We start from the raw sequence: 23,406 nt of genomic DNA, 5'->3' as shown, positions 1-23,406 counted from the left end.
GAGGATGGGAAAAAAGTTCTTACTCCCAGGGCTGTTGAGTAAACCCAGACAGCCCCGCTTCCTCCTGTGCCTGGGGCACTGCTCTTACCACAACAGTCAGAGTCCCACATTGGGGCATTTAGGGTCTGCAGGGGGCTGTGGTCAAGGACCAGGAGCCTGGGGTGGGGTGGCGGCTGGGGGGCTTGTCCAGTTGACAGTCATTTCAGATGTGTGCCTTCTTCTGAATGAAGACACGTTCTGAAGGGAAGGTCCCAGGCTCCCCTCACAACAAGCCTGTCGCTTGTCATTCTACGAGGCTGGTTACCTTCTGATGTTCCTCCAGTCAAAATTACACAAAGGCACTTTTTCTTCAAGCTTGGCACGAAACCCCATTTAAACCTTTACTTGAGTGAGCGTGAACCACTCTCCCTGACTTGAACACCCCTTCCTCTAGCCCGTCTTTTAAGAACCCAATCTTTGAGAATATTTCAGAGAGGGCTCTCCCACTCCTCAACGTCCCTCACATTTGTCCTTCTAGTTTTCTATTAAAGTTCCAACTTAAAACAAGGTCACAGTCTAAGTCTATAGGTGAGCCTAGTATTTTGAACTCAGAAAACTCTTCCCCACAGATGTAACTATAGCAACAACAAGGAACCAGGGCGGCCACAGAGAGCCATGGAGGCCATGCACTATGTGGCTTCAGGGACTTGTCTGTGCAAGGCCCGTTGCCAACATTTACGAACGTGCAAGGCACCGCGCTGTGCATCGTGAGGATCAGTTCATTCCTTTATTACCCACAAAATCTTATTATTTGCATTTTACAGAAGGGGGCACTGGGGTTTTGAGATATAAACTGTGAAACGCTACAGTCAGTAAGCTGGGATCCGGCTCAGACCCAGGCCTGTTTCAATGAAGATATGAGATATTTGTAACAAAGCCAGCAAAACACAGGGGCGCCTGGGTGGCTCAGTCGGTTGGGCATCGGACTTCAGCTCAGGTCATGATCTCACGGTCTGTGAGTTCGAGCCCCGCGTCAGGCTCTGTGCTGACAGCTCGGAGCCTGGAGCCCGCTTCGGATTCTGTGTCCCTCTCTTGCTCTGCTCCTCCCCCACTCATTCTCATTCTCTCTCTCTCTCTCTCTCTCTCTCTCAAGAATAAATAAAACATAAAAGTTTTCTTTTTTTTTTAAGCCAGTAAAACACTGGGAAGTGATGCTGTTGCAAATAAAGCATAAATAATAAAACTGGCATGAGAAGTCGCATTGGTTGGGTTACACATTTTGTTGGAGCTCAAGGTAAAAGAGTTGTTGTAGATAAGAAGCCCCCCCACCCCCCACCTCTACCAATAGAGAGGATTTGTCTCCAAATACTGAGAGATTGATACTGGGGTCCTAATTTGTATGCCTGCTCTAGAACAGTTAAAGATGAGAATGAGTGGGAAAAATAAAATACAGTACTCTCTAAGTGAGTTTCTCAAACTAGCCATCAAGAAATCCTAAATATTTCCAAAACCCTGCTTAAAGATGCACATCATTACTTAAACTCAATTCTACCACCCCATGAATTATTTGACCCTTTGAATAACTGTAATAAATACAGCAATAATGATAAAGGTGAGAACTGAGCATAAAATAGTATCATAGTAAGTATGATTTCATATATAAGGAAGCTTAATCTGTACAGTAAGAAGGTACATACATTACAGGGGTAACTGGTTGATGAGATATGGTGCCCATTATTTGAAAAATATTGGGTATTAAGACCTTGCTTAAAAATGCAAAATCCTTTGTTCTAATTGTCGTTTCTGGGAAGATCACATTTAACATGCTTCATTTTCATTTTTTTTTCCTACAAATGTAACTTGCTATAACTCTGAGTGCCCCTGGAAGTGAATTTTTGTGGATGCAAACGCCAATAAAAAGTGGTATCTCTTCTTGATTTTTATATTTTCTGGAGATGTTTTCATTTGCCACTCACTCTCCTGGTACTTTCTGACATCTGTTATAACTGTACACCTTACTTCACTATGATTTTAAAATTCATATGCTTTTCTCCTCCACCCTGACCCAACTATTAGATTGTGAGTTTGCCAAGTTTCTCAAGGACGCCTTGTTCATCTTCTGTGAAGTTATTCACTAAATGTTAGGTCTTCTATGTAATGAGCACTATACTGGGATCAATAGCCCTTGCCCTAGTACAGTTCTTGGCTTACAACCGATGTTAAAAGAAACACACTTACTAAATATATGGGTATTTCTTAACGTGAAAAATTCAACAAAAATTAGAAAGATTTGGACACTCATGAAAATTAGTAGAAATGGGGATTTTGATAATGGGGGCGGCTAAGCATGTATGAGGGCAGGGGATAGGTGGGAAATCTCTGTACCTTCTCAATTTTGCTGTGAACCTAAAACTGCTCTAAAAAAATAAAGTCCCAATAAAAACAGAAGTGGAAATGTTTCCAACTATTTTGTTTAATATGATCTTATCTCTCCAAGGGCAATGTAAAAGTGGCCTGTAATATCACAATATGGCACCGAAGAAGCTTTAGAATATACTGTATTTGCTGTAATGTCAGCCTATGGGCAAAATGTTCCATGGTATTTAACTGGGGTATCATTAATTTCCTTCACTGGATCCTTGATTTACTTAAACCCTAAATTGTTCTTTAAAATATCACCATTTGCAATACCTGGTCATTCAGGTGCAAAGTCTCCTTACTGTAGCTCATTTCCTGTCCCCCGGCCCAGGCTGTATCAGTTCCTGTGGGTCTGATTTGTGACTTCGCGGCCATACCCCTGATGGGCAGCACTCACGGGCCCATCTTTAGACACGTTAATAAATATGGAGCATGTCTGGTTGTGTTGTTCTGACATCTCTCTGAGAATGCTATTTTCCTCAAGAGAAATCATCTCCCGTCTAATTTTCACAACTACAAAGTGAAAGTCATTCAGTCGATACTGATGGCTCAGCACGGACCAAGGGGCACCAGTCCACCCCAAAGATAGTGTACACATGCTTATTAAGACTATTAATATTATAATTGTAATCTCTGTTTCTTTTCTGAGCTGGCAAACTCTCTCCAGGAGCCACCAGCTCTTGTATGTGAGGCACTCAAGATGATAATTGGCTATCCCGTTAGGACGACCGATTAATGACATTATGTGGCTCCCGCCTCAACATGGTTGTGTTTCTTTTGCTTGGGTTCATAGTAAAAAAATAAATAAATAAAAAAAATTATAAAAAGAACAAATTTCTCTATGTTATCTTTTCTGGCAATCATGGACTTAATATTACAGATTATGTTTTACATATACAAGTATTAGAAACCTGATATATGCAATTTTCTCCTTATGCAATGAAAAGGAATAATGTAATGCAGGTAATTTTGAATTACACTTATTTGAAAAGAGCAGTGAACACAATTTATACTCTCTCATTTAACACTGCAAGCAAGGTAGTATATAAAAAACAAAGCAAAAGTTCTTGCCTGTGTTTTCTCTCAAAAGCTCAATGACTGACTTATCAGAAGTATGATCTCATAATCGATACTGAAAAGTGGAAAGCGATAGCCTTGATTTCTTAACCTTCACAGAAAGTTTTCTATAGGTAAAGGAAGAAGAAGAAGAAGAAGAAGAAGAAGAAGAAGAAGAAGAAGAAGAAGAAGAAGAAGAAAGGACACTTTCAGAATCAGCTGACATATAGAAGAACGTAAAGCTGCAGAAACCTAATATTAAGGTATCGGTTTCAGAGCAAGATTTAGAAATGAGGTACAAGGTTGCCAGGGTGAATTCTATAAGATAATGTACAAGAGGAGCCAGGCTGGTGAATAATTGATAGGTGCCTAAGATTAGAAAAGCTAATTTACAGGCCGTTCCTATGTGACAGGCACTAGGGAGTCTCCAGGGAGCCAGTGATGAGCTGGACAGCGTACCAGGCGATGTTATGGTGCGGTTCCCTGCTACTAATCATAGAGAAGCACGTTATGGGCAGAATGGCTTTATGCCAATTTACACGCGTTGTATGAGATTGTTAAGTAGGCAATAAAAAGACAATAGAAAGGCAATAAAAAAGTGGTGAGGGCTGGGATCAGAACATTTTCGTGTGTATATCTCATGCATACTTCCAGCTGCTTTGTAAGTAAGACATGTTACACGGGCAGAAATGGTGTCTCACAGAGCTTAGCGACTGAGCACAGCACCCATCCTCCTGCCTCACCTTCTCCTATAAACTAAGCCCCTCTTACAGGAATTTTTACTCTCAACATTTAGTCTTAGATAAACAAGCAGTGCTTTTCACGCATTAGAAACGTAAAGCCTGCACCTCCTCAACCCCCAGCTAAATCGAGTTCTGTTTTATTCCTTGAGCAAAAGTACGGAAAGTGTCTTTAAAAATGTACTATCTTCCAGGGCACCTGGGTGGCTCCGTCGGTTAAGCATCTGACTCTTGGTTTCAGCTCAGGTCGTGATCTCCCAGTTTGTGAGTTCCAGCCCCATATCAGCTCTGTGCTGACAGTGCAGAGCCTGCTTGGGATTCTCACTCTCCCTCCCTCTCTCTCTGCCCCTCCGCCCCCACTCTATCTCTCTCAAATAAATAAACTTAGAAAATTATGTAAAAATGTACTGTCTTCCTTTTATATTTCAAGAGCCCAGGAGGGGACTTGACAAGAAATCCAAATCGCAAGGAGACACATTTTCACCTGCTCCTACCTGTTGAATCGCATCGGATTCTCGCACGGTCATCCCTGGACCAGAAATACGCTGAGCAACCAAACACAAGCAAATGGGGAATGAACGACGCTCGCCCCGCCCGAAGTCCTACCCCTATCACAAGACATTACAAAGCTACATAGCTTTTATGCGAAGTGTCTATTAATATGTACGCACAAAAGGAAGGCCTGGGAGCCCGCACTGTTGTGCTTCTTTTCATTTAACCTCCTTTCAACTCCGTGTCCTGTCTGAAGGAAATGAATTGCCCTATCTGATAGTGATGTTTTCCAAATGTTCTGGGCACTGAAATGAGGGCTGGCGTCTAACGGGAGGCTCTGGTAGCCTTTCATTCGTGCACGCCGGCCAGCAGCAGCTGACAGCAGGGTCAGATGCTTGAGCGCCTGGTGCTTAGTGGGGGCTTAACTGTCTGCCCATTTTCCAAGCATTCCATGGTTTGCTCACTGGTGCCACGGAACTCCTGTGTCCACTGAACCCCCACAGGAGGAATTTGGTAGCTAAAATGGCCACTCTGCAACATCCTAAGCGTTTGAAAGGGCTCTCTCTTCCACGTTGACTTGCCTCAATTAGTATGTAGGCAGATGGCTATCTGCAAAAGATTTGGTCCCGCAACCTTACTCAGGCAAGGCTGATGTACCAAAGCACAGGCACGCATTATGCACTGGTATACGCATGCACTTTGAGTAGCAGAAATACCGCATTGAAGGAACAACACTTTAAAACAGCAACAGGAGGGGCACCTGGGTGGCCCGGTAGGTTAAGTGTCTGACTTCAGCTCAGATTCTGATCTCACGGTTCATCAGTTTGAGCCCCACGTTGGGCTCACTGCTGTCGGCACAGAGCCTGCTTCAGATCCTCTGTCCCCCTTCTCTCTCTGCCCCTCCCCGGCTTGAGGGCACACACGTGTGCTCTCTGTCTCTCTCCCTCTCTCAAAGAGAAAAGAGCATTTGGAAGTGGCAGGATCCACAGGAGCCAAGGTGATGCGACGGAGGTGGTGGCTCAGAGGGGGCTGTGGGGGTGGGGGGGTGTATCTCCTGAGTGTCAACTTTCAACCTTCGCTTGGCTGCAGCCCATGATGGGACATGCCTTTCCCGCGGAGCCCCAGGACACACAGGATGCACGTGAATGGGGGATCTGTATACACATGCACATACACACAGATTTATATTCAATTATGACATGGTTCATGCCCCAGAAAAGGTTTATAAAGCTTTTATATATATATACAACTTAAAATATTTTTTGTAAGGATTTGCTTATGAAATGTACATCGATAAGACATTTCCAAATTAAAAGAGATGGACAGAAATAAAAGTTAACCTGCTGGGAAGAAACCCGTGGCACCAGTTACTAGAAGATTCCCTCCTCTATTTACAGGCGAGAAGATAATTGTGTACGTGACTGTACATCTGGGTAAAACCAAGGCCTAGGCTCAGACCCTGCAGGTGGGTGGAGGAACCTCGACCCCTCTTCTGCCTGCCAACGTCTGGAGCCTCATGTCCCTAGGTGGGACTCCAGCGGGGTTTTTCTTCCATGTAAGCTCATGGTACCCACTAGTTTACCTGGAAGCTGAGGCCTTCTTGGCATAAAGGAAGCTGAACCCTAGCCACTTCCCTTTCAGATTCAAAGTTCTTAAGACCCTTCTCATTTGTCACAGCCAAAGAAGCAAGATGAGAGACAGAAAGAGAGAGAGGGAGAGGGCATTTGTCTGGTGACAGTACCTTGATTGAGACTAGAAGGAAAAAAGAACAGAGGTGTCTGAGAGAGGAAGCCTCTGGAAGCTAGGAGCTGACAGAGCCAGTAGAACTGCCTCTGCACCAAGCACTGGACACTGACGGGATACTGGTCTTTGTCCATGAAGTGACTTATTCTAGAATCTGATCCAAAGCAGATGGTGGCAGTTGGCTCCGTCAGGGTGGTGCTCTCAGGTTGTGCGAGTGAGACAAGATAGCTGTGCCACTGGAGCTTTCAGGACAGAGTGCAGCTCTGGGGGAAGGGACATCTATTCTTACCCCCCGAGGAGGCCCTACAGCTTGGGTGAACCAGCAGGGCCCGGGCTTGTGGCAACACCGGGAGGGAGACTGTCACTTTTCCGTGTCTTTGGACCTCAGCCAACGGCAAGGCCATACCTGTGTCTTCAGCCAAGGCAGTGAATGGAGCAGCAGGACCCGCGGGGTTGAGGAGCTCTGCCAGAACCTCATCTCCAAGGGAGGGGCAGGGTATTCAGTTCCCTCAGGCCATGGCAGCAAGAGCAAGAATTTGTCACTCCGGGGGCTCAAGCAGTCTGGCTTTGGACACTTCTTTGTCTCCAGCTTTTGAAACAACTCGAACACAGATGGAGCAGTATCTGTTTCCTTTTGAGGGAATAGTATGTGGCTGTCACAGGTGCGGGCGCAACATTAAGGATTTGCTAGAATTCCTGCTATGCTGACGGAGGGGGTCGGGGGCGGTGGCAGCGACATCTGGGCCAGCTGGGGATTTTCCTCCATGGCAGGCAGCACAGACATCAAACCTCACCTCGGGCCAGGCGTAAGCACCTTTGTGATTTATTCAAATCAGCAAAGGTGCTGGTGCTGTGACTGTACATCCTGTTCAGCCCGTGTTCTGAGGAGGGGGGCGGCATTGCTTGTACTAGCGAGCCTGGACCCACTAGTTCCTCTCTTCCTCTTCTCTGCCCCCCCACCCCCCACTGGGTCATTTATTGATCAGTGCTTGTGCGGAATTATGAACAAAATGCTGTGCCAGTATAGCTTAGAAACTGGCAACTGGACTTAGAACTTAGAAACTGGATTTTGGGAAGGTTAAAGAGAAAACCCCCAAAATCTTTAATAATGCATCCAGAAAGATGTTTAAGAGTGGAACATGGGAGGAACGACAGAGTTGGTGTCACCCTCAAAACAGGTCTCTTCTGCCCAGAACTGGATGAGGGTATGAACCGAAGACCCTTCTCATTTGTCACAGCCCAAGAAGAAGATGAGAGAGAGAGAGAGAGAGAGAGAGAGAGAGAGAGAGAGAATGCATTCCTGGCATAATAAACAGTTGCAGCAGGTACTTTCCAGAATGTTTGAAACCACGTGACTATGTTTAAACAATAGAAGAACTTCAAAGTACAGTTAATGACAACTAGATCCTTTAATGTCTAAATTTGAAGCATCGTGAGTTGGGGGTGTCTCTGCAGCCTGCCACGAAGGATCCAAGGAAGCTTCCACTCTGTCACTAAACAAATGAGAGGCACAGAAAGGATCAGCACATCTGAACCATACACAAGAAGAGGCTCTGAGGAGTACTGGGATGCTACTGACCTCTGAACCATGCCAGGACAGCAAGGAACTGGGGTTATTGAGGGAAAAGCACTGTAGGGTAGACGATGGTGTATGATTTGCCTGTTTTTTTTTTTTTTTTTTTTTTTTTTTTGCCATCAATGAGAAATTTACTTGTTAAAACAAATCCAAATACTGGCATTGTCCAGAAAAATTGAACAGATTTATTTATAATTGTTATAAAGCTGAATTGCTGAAACTTGTTCACCGAAACATTTTCACTTGCATTAATGCTTTACATCCCCACATTTATATTAAAAATTCACACAGAAGTGAAAATGGAAAAAACTGCCAATACCTAAGTCCTGTGTCCTATTTTTCTCATCAACTTAGGTACTCTTTAACCCATTGGAAAAAAAAAACAATAGCTAAGGTTCAGAACTACCAATAACAGGAAGAAGAGAATTTTTTTTTAAAGAATGAAATGTTTTCCATCGAAGTGGATTCTTAAGCCCATTCTCGGTTTTGTGAGTAAAACCACGATTCAAGCTTCTTCACGTAAATCTTTACTTTTCTTAGGAAAACCGAGCTGAAGTATTGGTGCAAGTGGTTTCCTAGATTCCCAAAGTCCTGTCAAGGTGCAGGTGCTCAGAAAGGTCAAATCTGATCAGAAACAACCTTCCTCATTCTTGCCTGTGGGTGCCACACATTACACCGGGTGCTGTGGAAAATATGCCAAATAAGAAACAGACTTGGCCTCCGTGCTCCCAATTTAATAGGAAAAGTGAAGACTTCATAGAAATAATGATCACAGGGTGTTAACACTGCTAAGTCCCATAAAAGAAACACAGATACAGCACCTTGGGCGTTTGTTAGGAGGATACATGATTTCTAGCTGGAAGTGGAAGCAAGGAGAATTTGAAGATCAGAAGTTTCATGGCCAAGGAAATGTAGCACAAAGGCCACAAGCCTGGGCTTTGGAGTAACACGTCATGGATCCGAGACTGCTCTCCCATCCCAGGAGACTCACTAAACTTCTCTGCACCTTAGCGGCTGCAGTCGGTAAACGTAGACAGGAACAGTGAATGCACTGCTTGAAAGTTACATGCGTTGATCTCCCGAGAACAGCGTCTTGCACCTGGCAAGTGTGTTCAATTAATATTAGCTGCCATTGTTGTTTTACAAGAAGGCTTTGTTGAACCTGGCCTCAAAGGCCAAGGCTGATTTTGATTTGTGGGGTGGGGTAGGGCTGTGACAGGGAAAGCCATGAAAAGGCTGAGGTATGAGAGGGTGAGCGTGTGATGTCGCTCTTCCCATCTCTTCCCTCCACCCTCCCGCTTCATTCCCTTAAAGCAAAAGCGAAGCTATGGTTGGAATGAGAAGTGCTGCGTGTCCTTGCATGACCTCATGGCAGCTCGCTCCTCCCTCAGTGAGGGTGAGGGGGTGGGGGGGTGGGGAGAGAAGAGGCTTCACATATTCCACCCTTTGTGTGCACAGGCATGTCGGTCTTCGGTGACATTCCTATCGCGGCTGCACAGGTGAGCCAACCGATTCCCATAATGTAAAATAGAAGACTCGTTATAGGCATAGTGCTCTGTCTTTGGCTCAAACAGGAAACAAGTGTTCATTTGCATAGCATCCTCTTTAAGCTTACACATATGACTCTATTATGTTGGAATCTGAACCAGCAGGGCTCACTCTCTCCCCCTAAAAAGCTACAGGCTTAGAACAAGTGAATTTAAAAAGCTAGCGCCTCTCACATTCTGGAATCATATTCTAAGTGCCTTTCAGTCAAGTTACAGTTTGAAACCAGTGGGAGGTTCAATAAGGCGACAGCTTCCAAACTGAGGAGATCCTGACTTTGAGAGGTGGAGACCACACAGCACGATTGCAGCCAACAGAGATTTGTTATCTGCTTCTGAAGGACACACGATATTGAGTTCGGATGGTGGAGTAAACAGTCACTTTCTTTTTCTCCAACTTTTGCCCGACAACATAGGTCTGCATAATTCTCAAAGCAAGTATGAGTACTTCACAGGAGACTTTGGAGGTTCTTTGTTTAATTCAATTCCATTCATATTTCCTGGTGTCCATGCATAGAGTTCTGCTAGGGATACAAAGTGCCTACGACAGTCTCTGACCTTTTACGGTTTGTAATCTGCTTGCGGAGACAAGACGACCGAGCACATAAATTATTAAAGCACAGTAGTAAAGATCTCAGACTCTGAACCCACAATGTGACATTGTGCAAGTCACTTAATCTTTCTGTGCCTCAGTTTCTTTATAAAAAGATACAGTTGTTTTCCATCATAAAGTCGCCGTGAGGATTAACTGAGCTAGTATGTGCAAAACACTTAGAACAGAGCATGGAACCAAGTTATGAGTTATTATTGTTATTTTCATTATAAATAGGGTTAGGTTTTAGGCCCTCAGCGTGCCATACACAGACGTTCTGTAGCTCCATATCCTGTCCCTCTCCAACACATACCCTGGTGCCAGCCATATCAGATCACTCAATTGCTTGGATCTCTCCTTACCTTAAAGCAAAATGGCTCTGGAGGCAGGTCGACCTGGATTCGAATCCCACTTCCACCACCGGGTAATATATTTAACATAACTAGTACTTATTATACAAAATATAACTAGTTGTATATTTGTTTCTCCAGGTTGACTGCAAACCTCTCTAAGGCAGAGGTCTGTGATTAATTCGTTTTTGGGCCCCCAATTGCCTGGCACATGAAAATTGCTCAGCAAATGCCTACTGAATGAAGGCTTGAGGAAAGTCTGTTGCTAGTAGAAGGAACATCATAGAGGTGTGAAAGCACAGGTGCACGAGGGGACAGTGTTTGGCATGCATAGGGGAGTCTGAGGATGGACGTGAGAAAGCCAGGTTACAGGCACGCCACTGAAAATGGTGGGTGCCAGGTCTGGGATTGGTATTCAAAACCCAGGGCAATAGAGGGTCAAAGGGCAATAATTAATGAAGACCTACACCAAACTAGAGGGCCGACTGGGAGAGTGGAAAGGGAGGGCCAGGTCTAGGAAGTGTGCAGATTAAGACTACATGATTTGGGGAGCCCATGGACACGGGAGACAAGCTGGAGTCTTTAACTGCAAAGGCAAGCGTCTATGGAGAAAAAATGAAGCATTTGCTTCATAGTAAGTCTGTTTTGGTAGCAATTTCATTTTAAAAATTTACTTTCCGTTTAAAGAAATGATCTTTTTATTGTAGAAAACTTCCAACAGGCAGAGGAGTTTTAAGAAAATTGAAATTGAAATGATCTGTGATCCGGACATCCAGAGATAACAGTTTCTAACATATTGCTGATTTTCAGTGCATACGTACAGATTTGCCACGGTGCATATTGGTATTTGCAACAGTAATCAATTGTACACATGTACACAATTACACATTATATAATCGTGCACAATACACACGGAAGATTTTAATCAATATTCTTTGGACTCCCAGTTTTTAATGTCAGCATTACTGCCATCACTGGTGAGCCATAATTTATGTAAATAATTCCCTGTTGTTCATTTATCTTCAATTTTTCACCACTACTAACAGTGCTGCACTTAACATCCTTATGTATCTTTTTTTTTTTTTTTCGGTTTTTCTAATTATGTCCTGAGTCAATGTGTATGATCACATTTAAAGCTCTTAGGAGGCACTGCTAAATAACTTCCCAGAAAGACCACATCCGCTTCTATTCTTCTCAGCGGGATGTGCATGCCAATACTGAGGGTTATCTTGTAAAAAAAAAAATTGCCAATAAGTAGAAACAGTCTTCATCTCAGTGTAGTATGTGTTTCTTTAATCACTAAAGAGAACAACTTTTTTCACACTAATTAGCCATTTATATTTCTTCTTTTGTAGAGAAAAATAATTTCTCTTGTCCGTTATTGTATTGGGATAGTAAAGTTTTTAAAAAGTTGATTAGAGATATTTATTTGCAGATTAACCCTTTGCCTATCACATTTGTTACATATATTTTCCTAATGTGTTGCTTCCATTTTATCATATTTTTCATATGCAGAAATTGTAGTTAAATGTACCAACTTTTCTTTTGCAATTATTTTTAATTTTTTTTAATGTTTTATTTATTTTTGAGAGAGAGAGAGAGAGTGAGTGCCAGTGGGGTTGGGGCAGAGAGAGAGAGAGGGAGACACAGAATCCGAAGCAGGCTCCAGGCTCTGAGCTGTCAGCACAGTGCCCGACGCGAGGCTCAAACCCATGAGCTGTGAGGTCATGACCTGAGCAGAAGTCTGACACTTAACGGACTGAGCCACCTAGGCGCCCCTGCAATTATTTTTCTTTGCTTTAATATCTTGATAGACTTTTCCCCAAACTAAGATTTACTTTTCACCTCTGTTTTCTTTTCTATTTTTATGGTTTTGTTTCTGCATTCAACTCCTTTCATCAATCTTTTTCTTTTTAATTTTTTTAAATGTCTTACTTTATTTTTTAGAGAGAGAAAGAGTGCGAACAGGGGAGGGGCAAAGAGAGAGAGAGAGAGAGAGACAGAGAGACAGAGAGACAGACAGAATCTGAAGCAGGTTCCAGGCTCTGAGCTGTCAACACAGAGGCCAACACGGGACTCGAACTCACAAACCATATCATGACCTGAGCCAAAGTCAGACTCTTAACAGTCTGAGCCACCCAGGCATGCCTCCTTTCATCAGTCTTAAACGTATTTTAGTGCAAGATGTGACTGCAAGCTCTTGGGACTATAGGAAGAATCTATGTGTGAGTAGCAAAACAGGCAAGGCATTTAACTGTGTTCATTTTCAAACACAACGGTGGGTAAACCGGGCCATCTGTTGGGTTAGAACTAGCATGAAATCTTAGGTGTTTTCTCAGCTTCAGGAGAGTGTCCTCTTGGACAATGAGATGTGATACAGCATGTGACAGAAACTGAGAGCTTCCTTTCCTAATAAAGCAAATCTCTAAAGAGGGAAAATATTAAAATGCTTACGCCTTCTTCTCTAAGAGCTGAAATCAGGCTACTCTGTGCAACAGACATTCACGTAGCTCACTTGTCACTTGAAGTGAGCCACGAAAGGTCACTTGCAGAAGCTGCACTTTGGGGTGTGGTGCTGCGTCTTGAGACTAGACATCCTGTTGCACGTGGGCTTGTCTCCCCACCTCACTTTACTGTGAGAGGAAGAGAAGAAGAATCTGACTCCAAGGGCATTTCAGCCCACAAGGAAGGCTGCTCTGAAATAACATCGTCATTGTCACAAAGGCAACGAGGTAAAAAATCTGCTCAGTGACGGAGGTAAACTTTTATATTCAGTCCACCATTTTAACTGAACTGGAGAATGATCGTGCTGGGGCATCAGTTCAACAAGGTTCGTACCTATTTGCTAGATTACTGGGAAGTTTCTATCTCAAGAATACGTTAAGTCCTTAACTCCTTAACGTATCACATACGTTAAGTCCCCAGAGCATAATGAATTCAGCCATTAATCTAGTGCCTAGCCTTTTCTCACACATATTTCATCTCATCATCTTAACCTACTGGTAAGTTGTTTTCAGGGAGACAGGACCACACATGCATGGGAAGTGAGGTACTAAGGTATCCGACGACTTATTAACATCGAGGTCTGCTGGCTCCCAGCTTTAAGATCTTCAAAAAACACGACCTCAAAAAATACTACTAGTCGTCTGGGAGAGTTTAAACAGATCCAGGGCAGAATATCATGACCTTGGATAAGTCTCTTGGCCTTCCTGAATTTTTAAAAATTATGCATTTTTAATTGTATTAAAATATACATAACAAAATTTACCATCTTAACTATTTTTAAGCATGTAGTTAGTTCAGTGGCATTAAGTACCTTCACATTTTTGTGCAACCATCACCACCAGCCATCTGCAGAACTCTTTTTCTGTTGCAAAACTGAAACTCTGTACCCCTTAAACGCTGACTCCCCGCCCCCTCCTACTCCCCAGCCCCTGGTAACCACCGGTGATCTCAATGAGCTTGAGTGCTCCAGGCACCTTATATGGGTGGAATCATACAGTATTTGTCCTGTTGTGACCGGCTTATTTCACTTAGCATAATGTCTTCGAGTTTCATCCACCTTATAGCATACGACAGGATTTCCTTCCTTTTTAAGTCTGAATCATAGTCCATTGTATGTATGTATCACATTTTGTTCGGCTATTCATCAATGGACAGTTAGATGGCTTCCGCCTTTTGCCTACTGTGATTAAGGCTGCTATGAATAGGGGTATGCAAATGTCTCTTCATGTCCTTACTTTCAATTATGGGGGGTGTATACCCAGAAGTGGAAGTGCAGGATCATATGATAATTCTATTTTTAATTTTTTGAGGAACTGTCAGACTGTTTTCCGTAGTGGCGACAACATCGTCACCAGCAGTGCGTGAGGGTTCTAACTTTTCTATATCCTCCGCAATACTTCCTCCTTGGGTTTGAAGTGACTTATTTACTTAGGCAGCCTTTCAGTAAACAGTTGCCATGAGGTCTTCCATATACCAGATGCTGGGGCGACAGCAAGGGACAAGCCAGATGCTGCCTGCTCTCCAGTAGCCTGCAGTCTGCCATGGGAGAGGGACTCCGAGCAAATAGTTACAAGGGGGGTGAATGTTTAAAAACCCAGGGAGTGGAGCCAGAGCAATGAAATGCTTTATCACGAAGCCTCTGCAACTCTAGGCTCTCTGAACACGTGAGATTTTCTTTCTCGAAGGCACTAACTCAGGGGGGAGAGCAACCACTGGGTGGGCTCTTACATGGGACACAGTCCATGCATTTAGAAACATGTTCGAACACGTCTGCATTTGTGCAAAAGGGGGATCCTTTATTGACCTTAACCAAACCTAAAATAGCATGTTGCGTGAGCCAGAGAACCTCTCAGGCTTTAAAATTTGAAATGCTGGGAACAGAGGCCACAAACTGGCAACCTGAGGGCCTGGCCTATATACTGTTTTAAAAGTTTTGAATTTGTTGCCGACACTTAAAAATCAAGAAATTGCCTGCAGGGCTCTGGATTTCTGGCTTCCCTTAAAACCTCAGAAAACCTGGCAATTTCCTTAAAAACTAGGGCTACGGTAGGAACCAGCTGAGCTGAGAGCAGTTCCGAACATCTTAGAAGAGTTGCGGCTCGCCACAGGCCCCATTTGGCCTCTGTCTCCCTTTTCTTACCTGTTTGGCCCCATGTAAGCCTTTGGTCTAGAGCTGTGCTGTCTAACACCGTAGCCACTCACTGCTTGGGCTCCCGAGGCCACAAGAAATGGAGCTAGTCTGAACCGAGACGTGTTGCCAAGAATAACATACACACCAGACCTCAACAACATTAGAAAAAAATGGGAAAGTATCCTATTGAGATTTTTATATTAATTACATGTTGAAATGATAACATTTTGGAGGTGCTGGGTTAAAGAAAATTGGAAACTTAGATTGACATATATCATTTATGTCAGATTTCTATTGGATGGTGCTGCGATAGGACCCATTCCAATTTAGAAGAACATCCCGGGAACTTTTCTCGCCATGGGGAATTACCACTTGAATTGTGTCATATTAACTTTTTATTACAATGCATAACTGTGTATTCCATTGATTAAGCAAGAAAACAATCCGAAGGGGGAAATAACTGATGATTTATATGAACTGTAGCTCACATAAAAAATCTGAAATCATGGACCTTATATTATTTTAAAACACATTTTATTCCTCTCCAGTAGATGCACTAAAATAACATATTTAACCATAGCTCTGAGACTTTATTACTACTCCAATATTTAACTCCTATTTTCATTCACCTAAGGTACTTAGAAAGTTACAAGGTGAATTGTTCACGTTTGTTTGTCACTTAATGCACTTTATTTTTATTTTTTTAAATGTTTATTTACTTTTGAGAGAGAGAGAGAGCAGGGGAGGGGCAGGAGAGAGAGAATCCCAAGTAGGCTCCACACTGTCAGCACAGAGCCTGACACGGGGCTCAGTCATACGAACTGAGAGATCATGACCTGAGCGGAAATCAAGAAATGGCCACTTAACCGACTGAGCCACCCAGGCGCCCCATCATTTAATGCACTTTAAAATGAAATCTAATCTATTCCCATAAACCCTTTCCACAACTATCTGCAAAAAGCTTAAACAATGCTAGCATTCTTAGCATTTCATAGGGGCCATTAGCCTATGATTTTATTGGATAAATTAGTTTTTTAAAATCTTCTAACTTACTCAATTAAATAAATGAGTGACTTAAATTAATTTCCAGCAGGCGTGGAACAAAGGACTCTAAGCCAAGGCCAAGGGAATTATTCTATTTTTTTTTCCCCACAAAGACAACCACTTAAATTACTATTCTTTTCTTAGCAAATAAGATGTATTAATATTAAAAGAGATTCTAATTTTAGATGGGTAGAATGCACAGATACTAAGTTGAAACATATGTTTCCAGATGACATGCACTTAGCACTCAAGGAAAAGAGAAGGACCAAGGAAGTTTTGGATCCATTTAGGTACAATTGAACAAGGAAAACACAACTCTAAAGCAAAGCTGTATTTTGGACTGCACTTTCCAGTCTGCATATTTACATGGATGTAATTCGTCTGGTAATTGTACAGTCTCCCACTCTTCTTTACCAAGGTAACTAGTAGAGAAACTTCTGTCCAACTTCTGTGGAGCACTATAGAATTTATCTTTTTTTTGTCTCCTTTTTTGTTCTCTCTCTTTTCTTTCTATAAATGATTTTTTAAATAACATATTGTCAAAAAAATAATATATTGTCAAATTGGTTTCCATACAAAACCCAGTGTTCATCCCAACAAGTGCCCTTCTCCATGCTCATCACCCACTTTCCCCTCTCCCCCAACCCCCCATCAACCCTCAGTTTGCTCTCAGTATCCAAGAGTCTCTTATGGTTTGCCTTCCTCCCTCTCTGTAACTTTTTTCCCCCTTCCCCTCCCCCATGGTCTTTGTTAAGTTTCTCAAGATCCACATATGAGTGAAAACATAAGGTATCTGTCTTTCTCTGACTGACTCATTTCACGTAGCATAATACCCTCCAGTTCCGTCCATGTTGCTGCAAATGGCCAGATTTCTTTCTTTTTCATTGCCAAGTAGTATTCCATTGTATATATAAACCACATCTTCTTTATCCATTTGTCAGTTGATGGGCATTTAGGCTCTTTCCACAATTTGGCTATTGTTGAAAGCACTGCTATAAACATTGGGGGCACAAGTGCCCCTATGCATCAGCACTCCTGTATCCCTTGGGTCAATTCCTAGCAGTGCTATTGCTGGGTCATAGGGTAGTTCTATTTTTAAGTTTTTGAGGAACCTCCATACTGTTTTCCAGAGCGGATTTCTACACTCAATGCAGGTCTGAGTTTCGAGCAAGCATGTGACAAAATAGTCGATTCCCAGCATGCACTCCAATACCTCATTCCACACTGCATGTGAAGCTCTCATTGGAGCTGTTTCTATTTGGGTCATGGGACACGAAAGGACATGCTTTAGAAAATGGGTAAGAGGACAGATGAAGTTAGGGGACAGAGCCAATGAGGCCTGTTAGCAGGAGTCTCATCCAGAAGCGAGAGAGAAAATACAACACATTAGCTTTTCACAGGCTTGGGGAAATCTTGGAAATCCTAACACTCCACCACTCTTCCAAGATAAAAATACATAATAAAAATGGTGTGGTAGGGCATAGATTACTAATGAGTCCCCAGACACTTCTGAAAATGCTTCAACTTTTCCTCTTCTTGAGTTATTTTTTTTTTCTAAAATATCGATGCTAAAGTGTAAGTAATCATGTCAGTGTAGCTTCTGTCTCTGCTTAATCGCCTGTTTATTTCATTCATGACATTTCACAGAGGCAGTCAGTTTTCAGTGTCCCCCATAGGTTAAAGGAAGGCTTTAAAGGGATCACAACTAACACAACAGTCATGATGAAAACAGCAAGGCTGCCTTGCACATGCCAGGAACTATGCTAAGCATTCCCGTGCACTTGAGTGAGGATGATGTTTATGTCTCACTAAACGGGAAAGAGAGAAATACTTTAGACACCTCTAAGAACCCAAAAGCCCACTGAATTTGAAGCTGAGAAGGATGCATCACAGTTCTGTATACGAAGAACCAACTCTTTTCTGAAACAGGAGGCTGAGAGCATCAACACAGGAAAACCTTTGCTCTTGGCTTTTAAAATAAGATATATTCATAGCTGCTTCCTCTCACCTGACAGTCAGAAAAGAGTCTGAGGATTTCTACCTGAAAATTCCATCTGGTTTTTCATTTTTGCCAGCATCAGTTCAACATCTGAGAACATTTTCAGAGTTTAGGCCAGTAGGAGCCTTTGAGGGCAATACTATTAGGAAGTGGCTGGCCTCTATTAATTCTGTCCTATAGGGAATCCTGACTTTAAGTAGTAAGTTCACGAACACACAAAATTAGGTAGAGCAAAACAGCACCAATTAGACTAGTTGGGAGTATGCACGGGGTCTGAAAGAGTGTAAGTTACTAGGAAATGAATATTTCAAACGTATACACCGAGTCTCTGCCAGTCTAGGAGAGAGCTAGCACCCTGAAGCCTAGAGAACTGCTCTAGGGCCCAGATAAGCAGGATTGGTAAACATGATAATAAGCATATTGCTTGTAAGACTAATGTTTAGCATACTGTTAAGCACGCATCATTGCTCAATAAATACCTATCGAATGAAAGAATGAATGAAGGGACTTAGAAAGAGGCTTCTTACTCAGAAAAGCACAAGACCTGAGTTCACATCCTCAGTCCACTGCCTTGGATATACAACTTTGGTCAGTCAATTAAACCTTAAGCCTCAAAATGTAGATATCTATCTCAGAGGTTAAGTTAGGTTTTTTTCTGACACTTAGCACTTAGAGTCACTTATGATGGTGCTCTTTGCAAGGCCCATCTTGTCCATATCACTTATTTCTACTTTTATTATAAATACAGAAATTGAATGCTTATGCCAAGGTTTCACTTAAAACAATCAACTCCAAACTGTGCATGAGTTATTGGGATTTGACTGCATTCATAATATTAGTAATAACCCAAAAGTTAATTTTATTATCTAAGTCACTTAATATTTTTCCTTCTAAAATATTTAGTCATGTATAAAGCGATATTTAGAAATAACTCATTGCATCCAAACTATGTATCTTTTACACTCCTACCATATTATAATTAGATATTAGACCATATATATACTTGTAACTTGGAAGCAAATCTCTACACTTTCCTGGTGAACAGGTACAGATTCAGAAAGAGCTATTACAATATCAAAGATAAACTCTGATGCACATGAATAATGGAGCTTCAGAGGATATGTTCCCACTAGGCATAGGGGTTATTCTCATCAAATAAATTTCAATTCCATGATAATCTGAAAATTCCAGATTTAGTTCAGAACACCTCAAACTTGAGCCATGGGCTCCTAAAGAAATTACATCCCAAAGTTAGACTTAATTTCAGGATAGCAGCTTGGTCCTGGGTGGGGTTCTGTGATAATTTCTACTCCCTAAGGCTCATAGACCTGAGGCAAACAATTAGTTTAATAAATAAATAAATAAATAAATAAATCACCAGGAAAGCATCCCATTGCCTTTACTTTTCTAAAAGAAAAGTTGTGAAAGAAAAATTAAAAATATATTTTAATAAGTAAAGCTCAGGCATTATCTACCCAGAACTGATTCTCATCAAATGTAGCTATATGAGCCTGGGGACATTTACAACTTCCATGTTCATCAGAAATGTACTTGAAAAGCAGGGAAACTATTTGAGATGATTTTTCGCCATTGGTGATATATCTTTAAATATAAGTGCACATACATATATGTGCATGCATACATCCATCTACAGAATACATACACACATATGCACTCATACATGCACTTGCTCTCTCTCTCTCTCTCTCTCTATATATATATATATATATATTACATACATATATTTGGAAGGGCTAACATATATATGTATGTATACACTTACGATCTATGATATATATATATATATATATATGTATATATATAGGCACATATATATCGCAATCTTTTCTAAAAAGATACATTTAAATATTGTGAATACACATGAATAGGTCTCTTCATGGGCTGGGAGCATCACGTTTCAGTGGTAGCTATCATCACATCAGGATCCCAGATTCCTCTTCCATTCTGATCCACCTTCGAGGGTAATGATAGTGTTCTTTATCTGACTTAGCTTCAAGTTTCCACCACATCTCAGTTCCATTTGTTATTCAATCTGCAGTCAGCTAAACTACACTTAAGCTAAGGGTGTGGGTATATTTGGAAATACGTCCAAGCATCAATCATGGTCATGATGTGACACATTATACTTTGAAAACTGTGTCTTTAGCCATCCATATCCATGCTTTATTTAGCACAGAGACCTCAGTGCAAATAAATTATCAAACAGAATTTGGATACTCATAAGAAATCAAACAACTGTTAAAATGAGTTTAAGAAAACACTTATCAAGAAACTTAAAACAAATAGCTGGTCTTACACAAATGTGTCTCAGATACAGCAGCATTAATTAACTGCATGAATTGGCCTTGTCGACATAGGCGTGTGTAGCGTTGGTTGACCTTTCACTTGAAATCCAGAGTTTTGTTTAATCCTTTGAGCAGTGGATCAAAAGCTATGCCTTAGATGAAGTAATGACTGAAAACTATTTAAAAATAGTCAGGGTTGATTCCCAAAATAGGAATTTTCCATTTGTCTGGCAACAAAAGGTCCCTGTAGATTCCCTATACTGGCAAAGGAAAAATGAGTCTATTGCAGAGTTAAAATTTCAACGGGGCTTTCATTCTGCCAACATCCTGGATTTTTCAAGTATGCCATTAAAGTAGAAATTTTTTAAACTGACACAACAATTTATTTGTGGAGTAAAAGGAAAAAAGAAAACATTCTCATTCGAATCCCAAGGATTAAGCCATAATCAGTTGGCTGTCATTTAATATACTTTAAGTTCTGTTAATGAGAAGTAACCCAGGCTGAAAGTCTCAAAAGTGAACTAGAAGGTACAGATTCCCATTCTTGCTCTGTTGTCTACTGCACACACATATACGCCTACCGCTACGGTTTCGACCTGGACAGATGATGAACGTTGCAAAATCACGGCTGCCCTGACATATCTCAGAGGATACAGAGTCATTAAACAGAAACACAAGAAAGTGCGGGGATATGTTTTACTATCTTTCAGGTTATCAATTATGAATGTCACTTTCTCCAGGTAATTTTCATAAAAGCGTCTTTAATGACCCAAATTGTTATTCCTGCCTAATGTTCTCTTTTCAAAATTCCCCTTTAACAGAAACCTCTGGCACACTATGTGATAATCATTAATTTTTTTCCCTGGTGCTTTACTTAATTTTTAAATAAAATTTTTTTCTTTATCTTTTTTTTTTGTCTTAATTAAAGTCAGTATTTGGCTTCTTATGAACAATGCTAACTTCCTCTATTTTCCCTTTATCCTCGTCCAACTCAGGGTAGATTTTTCTAACTGAGACTTCCCTCATCCTTGACTCTGTCTCCTCCATTAAGAATTTTCTTAATGACACTGCCCTTCCCAGGATTTCCTGATAATCTTTCCAAGTGCAGTTTCATGACAGGTCACATGTAAGGTCAAACTCATTAGAAAGCTCACATTTCAGGTCCCCCAAATAATTCAATGTTCTAGAGCTCAAATGGAGTACCAGAATCCACCCTGGTAGATATCCTATGAAAGAACCAAAGTACGAATTAATGGGACCCACCACAAAATATCCTACCTGGAATGCAGACAGAGCATCCGCTTGAAAAACTTCTTGGGGAACTCCAGGTTGTAGGACGGCAGTGAACGCTAACAGAACTTTCAAGTTCCCTTGCAAGTTTAGTGTAGACATAGCCCTAAAGACTTTGGTTTTTCTCCTGTGTGCTAATTTCTAAAAAACAGCTTCCACCGTTACTTTCCTGCCCACCCCTTTTATTGATAACCCGTACTCAAATTCTGTCACCCAGTCTATATCCGTAGGTCCCGAATCCGACTGTCCACCGCATCTCTCCATACTGTGGAATCTTAACTGTCTGTTATCTCTGCGGCATCTTCTGAGTGGCTGCTCATCAGCAATTCAAATGTAACTTGACCAAGATTGTTGTCTAAAACTTCGCAGGACGTTCGCTGTGGTGCCGCTCCGTCTTGTCATCTGACTCTCATCTTCTAACATCTTTTTCTAACTTCACTTTCATTGATTTGCCCCTCTGGCCACAGAGCCTCCTGTTCAGTCTCACTGAAGGTGTGTTTTCATGGAAGACTCAACAACATTCTTAATTAATTTGCCATTCTTTTTGAAGCTAGACGAAAGAGAGGGGATCCTACTTTTCTGAGTCTTCAAGGTTGTGTTAGCACTCGAGCGGTACAGAGTCAGTGCAGTGCCATGTTCAAGTGGCAGGCTGAAATGACTTTTCTATTCTTTGGTTTCTTATGTGTGTTACTAATTGCACTGAACAGGAGGGGAAAGCACTTGACCCTCAGTAGGATCAAGGCAATTTGTGCCTCACAATTTTCATTTGATATTTATAAGTATAACTGAAGCTCATTAAGCCATATTCTACTGTACAATGCAACTTGCAACTTGATTTTTCCCCAGTTTTACTGAGATATAATTGGCATATAACATTGTATAAGTTTAAGGCATACAACATAATGATTTGACATATGTATATATTGGGAAATTATCACCACAATAAGTTAGTTAACATCTATCACCCCACACAGTTACACATTTTTCCCCCTGTGATGAGTCCTTTTAAGATCGACTCTCTTTGCAACTTTCAAACACATAACAACATAGTATTGTTAACTATAGTCACTATGCTATACTCTACATCCCCAAGACTTCATGTATCTTATAACTGGAAGTCTGTACCTTTTGGCCACCTTCGCCCATTTCCCCCACCCGGCACAATGCAACTTTAAACAGATACTGTTTAAAGCTCTTGGCTGATATATTCCAAAGAAGGTAGCACACACAGAGCTGGGTAAACCCAGGGCTCTCACATCTCAAGCAGCAGCTAGGCAGAAGCAAAATAGGCAGAATATATACAAACTTTGGAAATTATGGCCTTTAATGATTCAAAATATGGGTATCCTGGTTCAAATTGGAAGATAAGTCTTAAGAAGACAATATGACATTCCATGGAAGTTTTTAGGAAGGAATGGAACAGGTTTGTGTGTGTGTGTGTGTGTGTGTGTGTGTGTGAACTAGATCAAGAGTGGGTTGACAATCTAAAAAAAAAAAAAGTATATTACAAACTGATAGAAATCTGATTCTTACTTCCTGAGTGGTGAATTCAGTTTGAACTTGTTATAAAAACTGGATTCACTTTATAGTCTATTCTTTACATCCTTTAAGTGTGGCAAGGATCTTAGAACATATGTATTC

General features: G+C 41.5%; 1 long non-coding RNA gene across 1 annotated transcript in view; it reads left to right on the top strand.

The window, feature by feature from the left end:
* The window catches only part of LOC122225836, a 37,106-nt gene extending 31,630 nt beyond the window's left edge, over positions 1–5,476 (top strand). The window contains exon 4 of the long non-coding RNA XR_006205422.1: positions 4,624–5,476. This is a non-coding gene — a long non-coding RNA (uncharacterized LOC122225836). The remainder of the gene's footprint in view (positions 1–4,623) is intronic.
* Positions 5,477–23,406: the final 17,930 nt, after the last annotated feature.

This window comes from Panthera leo, chromosome A1, assembly GCF_018350215.1.
Source record: "Panthera leo isolate Ple1 chromosome A1, P.leo_Ple1_pat1.1, whole genome shotgun sequence".
NCBI lineage: Eukaryota > Metazoa > Chordata > Mammalia > Carnivora > Felidae > Panthera > Panthera leo.
Note: the sequence above shows the minus strand (reverse complement) of the source record. Positions and strands in the feature narration are given on the sequence as shown.